This window comes from Pteronotus mesoamericanus, unplaced genomic scaffold (genome assembly GCF_021234165.1).
Source record: "Pteronotus mesoamericanus isolate MK-2021 breed Mesoamerican mustached bat unplaced genomic scaffold, CSHL_Meso_final contig_256, whole genome shotgun sequence".
Taxonomy (NCBI): domain Eukaryota; kingdom Metazoa; phylum Chordata; class Mammalia; order Chiroptera; family Mormoopidae; genus Pteronotus; species Pteronotus mesoamericanus.
The window spans coordinates 799159-803965 of NW_026555108.1; the positions used below are offsets into that span (position 1 = coordinate 799159).

Below are 4807 nucleotides of genomic sequence, written 5' to 3' on the forward strand. Positions count from 1 at the left end.
ACAAAAGAAATTTAGCATGAGGATAGAGTATCTCATAAAACCCAAGAACAGTAAGGCAGGTGGGCTTAAAGGACTAAGTTGGAGCTAGGGACTCAACTGCTATCTGGAGTCTCTCTTTCTCATCTCTGTGTCTCTTCTATGTGTCTGCTTCATCTTTCATAGCAGACCAGCTTTTTCTCTTTCCCAGACCATATGGCATAAAAATGGCTGCTGCCAGCAGTTCTGAAGTGTACACTACTCAGCATAAGAAAGCAGCCAGAGAGGGCTGAAATCTCTTAGTGTAGATTCCAAATTTTTAAGGAAGGACTGTTTCAAGTGATAGATGAAGTGTTTTTATTCCCCCCCCATCCCTTTTCTCTGTTTCCCATGGGTAGAAATCTGAGTGAAATTCAGTTACAATTTCCTTTTGCCTCATTTGAGATACAAAAAGGATACATTCCTCCCTAATCTATGAATATGAATATAAATATATATGTATGTATCCGGCTACAATCTAGCAGAATTTCTAAACAAAAGCTCTTTAAGCAGGGGATATATAAATTAAATTCATTTATTGAAGCCTTACTATGTGCATGGTACTATTATAAGCATTAGAGATACATCAGTGAATAAAATAGACAAAATGCCTGTCCTCACGGATCTTCCATTCAAGTGATACAATTTATTCCTTCTTGGTGCATATATGCAGCCTATTTTTCAGGAAATGGTACAGCAGTCTTGACATAAGTCACATTATATGGTCATTTCATCCTTTTCTGCAAGAAGATGAAATTATTGTGTGATGATAACAGGGTTACTCTTTGGTGAGTTTTTTTTCAGGGGGAGGGGAGGGAACCTTTCTTAACAAGAATGAAAAATGCATTCACGTGGGAAGATGATGAGTTCGGTTTTGGACAAAACAAATTGTTTTTGCTTGCAGGGCATCCAGGTGAGGATGTCTAGTGGACAGTTTGCTCTACTGATCTAGATATCATGAAGGAGCTCTAAACTAGCAATGTAGATTTGAAAGTCATCCAGGCATATAGGTAATAGGGTGTGGGGTGTAGAACAAAAGAAATAGGCCGTGAACAGAACCATGGGATAATACAAACTTTTAAGAGGTTGGCAGAAGAAGAGGAATCCATTAAAGTTTCGTAAATTGAAAAGCTAGAGCAGAAGGAAGAGAAAAAGGAGAATGGGTCTGGAAGTCAAGTGAGTACAGAATTTCAAGCATACTGAAGTAATCAACACTATCATATGTGGCTGTAAGGTCCAATAAGACGGGGCTTCAAAGTGCCCATTGCGTAGGGAAATTTGTCAGTAATTGGTGTTCTGAACAAAAGAGTTGTCAGTGGAGAAGTACAGGTGAAATTCCTAATACAATGGTTGAGAGGTAAATGGGAAGTGAAGAAACAGAAGCAGTAAATGTAGATAACCACTTTTGAGACCTCTGGGTGAAAAGGTAAGGCAAGAGAGGTAATAGGAAACACTTAAAGAAAATGAGAGGAAATTCCAGGACAAAAGGAGAGTGTTTTTTTAAGGATAGAAGAGTTTTGAGTACGTTTATAGGCTGAGGGGAATGAGTCGATAGAGAGGGAGAGATATAAGGTATTGAAGACAGAAAGAAAAAGTGATAGAGCAAGATCTCTGAGGGGCTGGGTGAGACAAGAATTAGGAGCTCAGATGAAAGATTTAGTTTTGCACAGCCTATGTGAGGCCGAAGGGATTAAAGTATAATATGGGAGCAGATGCAGATTGTAGGTGAGGAAAATGCCTGATAGATTCCATTTTTAAAGTAAGGTAGGTGATGAAGTAATCCGTTGGGTAGTGAGTTTGAAGAGTGAGTGATATAGTCATTAGTCAGAATGGAGAATGTATAAGATTTGAAATAATAGCTCAGAAGAACTGGAGAGGAACTGACCAAGAAAAAGTGAAAGGATTGCCAAGTGGTGCCAAGTGATGAGACGAGAAACTAAATCTGTGGTGACATCAATTTGCATTAAAGGTCAGAGTGATTTTCTTCAGAAGAACTGTGGAAACAGGAAACAGTGGGAAGGAACTACAGCATATGGACACAAAGGTTCCAAGTTTGCAATTCCAGGAAATACTCCAATTATGGAGAACCTTTACATTATAGGTCAAGATGAAATCATCCAAGGAGCTTTCTCAGAAACTTTATCAAAAGTCTATCCCCAATCCTCTATTTCTTCCCCCTGAAATACCTTTGTCAACTTACAGTGTTTTATTTATTATGTCTTCTTGCATCCATCATATTATAAGCTCTTTGGGGCTGGGGTAATGTCAAATAATTGTCTCTGACCCCCAAGCAAGTATTAGTACATTGCCTTATTTTAACTATTAGATATAGACAGAGCTTTTCCATCAGCTTAGGGATGACATCGAGGGCGTTTTATACTCTCTCCAATCTACTTCTCTGAACTCAATTTCATTACACTCTTATGCTGCTCAGCCCCTAAATACAAATGTAGTATAAGTCAGATGTTCCTACCTCACTGAATATACAATGAACTCTCACATTTTCTGGACCTTTGAACACACTTTTTCCTTTGCATGGAATATTCTTATCACTTTCTGGAATACTCACTCATCTGTCAATACCCAGAGCAATGCCAAAGTGTTCTATGACTTTCTTATTTATTTAAGAGAGACTTCCTCGTGATCTACAAGGTGCCATCCACTGTGCCTCCACAGAGTTCTGTTTTTGAAGAACTCATTGAACTGTAAAGGTAAATAAAGGTGAGTAAAGAAGAAAGACTATTTTCCTCTCCTTCACTTCTTAGGGTGTCTTTTGGGGGGACATAGTGGGCCTAAATCCCTTTCTGAAATTTTGGAATGTAGATACATTTCTCCAGGGTCTAGAAGGGCTCAGTGTCCAGTTTTATAATATTGACATGTTTCCAAGGTCATGGGCCATATTCTCCTTTGAAATGTACAGCTATCTCTACAGAGTTAATGTGGGAGTACACCTCCAGGTGTAACTGTTTGTCTTTCAGGAAGATTTGAGGTGTCTTTCGGGGAGAAAAAGAATAATTTTATTCTTTTTTTTAACGAGGCAAAGAACTTGATTAACTTTTGTTTCAGACTTTAACCCCAGGCTTCTTCAGCTCAATTAGCTCCGAAGAATAATATGTGTATAAGCAAAAACTGAAGAAAGCTGTGGTATCCAAAGGGCTTGGGCTTAAAATACTAGAGATCGAGATTTTATCAGATCCATAAACGAAATTTGAAAAAGCAGTCATAATATAAAACAGCCACTCCCAACAACTTCTTCAAATTTATCTTCTTCAGAAGTTGATTTAGTTCAGTTTGCTTCATTATTGGAAACCTCATCAAAATTGTCCACAAGATCTGGAAGTTCATCATCATCCTTTTCTCCGGCAGCAAGTCATGCTTTTCTGTCCACAGACTATTTGGGCAGAGCTTCAGCCAGTGTCCTTGCTGGACAGCATTTCTGTCAGCTGCTCTGTGTCAGCGTGGCCTGTAATGGTGAAAGTGTTCACTGCTAGAGATGCCTGAACTTTAGGGTTGTTAAAGTGGGTAACCGTTCCTTGGTTTGTGAACATATTTACCTCTTCAGCGCCAGAGATACTGTTTACCCTTAACTTCTTTAAGGAGAACTGAAGTGTTTTATCATCTGCTGTAGCTGTTCTGTGAAGTACCTTCTTTTTTCTACAATATGAGCAGTTCCTTTCCCTCCAATGCACACTTGTGCCTGCAGTTTGGGGAGTTTCTCCTGGTTCAGGATACTTTCTTTCATCTTGTTGGAGAGGAGGCAGGGCCTTGCAGGGGACTACGGTTGGGGATAAGGGGATCTTGGGCCCACCAGCTGAGAATAAGCGTACACACACTTGGGGTACTCAAGATGGTAGCAAGAGGGGGGTACTTTATTCTTTTGGAGGAAGTCAATTAACTAAAAAAACAGCCACTTCAATTCTCAAGTGCACTTTGATTTTGCTTTACTATATAAGTTGCGTGGAATTTTATCCTGACTTTGCAGTCTCTTGAGGGCTACCTATATGCATGTACTGTGTTGCGCTTACTCCATAATAAATGTTTTATTTCATTCCATATTGATGTGGGTAGGTCTCTATTTGCTGATAGGAGTTTTTACTTCACCAACACAGAGGCAGATAGGCTGATGTGTGCAAAAAAGCTCAGATCTTATATTAAAACTCCAGGAAAAATATTGAGGGAGTTTAAGTGCAGCAGTGACTAACAAAATTTAAATATTTATTCCTTTGTTTCACTGTAGACATAATAAATATCCACTGTAGAATGTAATAAGTTCAATCAATGTAAAGTGTAGATTTTATATAACTAAATACAAATTTTAGAGGACCTAAGCAAATTCTGCTAGAGGTCTGCCCCTGTAGTCCTTGATGGTCCTTGAAAAAGGTTGAACACTAAGGAATTGCCTTCCTTTGAACCTGAAAGGCATGTCTGAATCATATGGAAGAAAAGGTATACTGTGTGAGAGAACTCTATTCAAGCTCACTGCCATATTCACAATCGTAATACATATTCCCTATGTTATGATCCTCTCTGCTGATTACAGTTTGTTGATTATTTCCATCTGGTACTTCTATTTAATTAGTCTTAGAGTGATTCATTCTTTTTCGCCCTCTCAATTGTTACTCTCTTTCTTCAATATTTTCTGGCTGTCTAGTCTTCATAAAATTTCATTTTAGTCTTATATTCCTTTTGAGCTCCCCCCTAATGTTTCATTAGCAATTTTCTCTGGCCTCTCAGACTTCTTACACATGGTACAGCTATTTTTATACTTCCTAAAATGTTTAAACCTTTCATT

General features: G+C 38.5%; 1 pseudogene; it reads right to left on the reverse strand.

The window, feature by feature from the left end:
- Positions 1-3301: 3301 nt before the first annotated feature.
- Positions 3302-3757, reverse strand: LOC129071056 (transcription factor BTF3-like; annotated as a pseudogene).
- Between the last annotated feature and the right edge of the window lie 1050 nt (positions 3758-4807).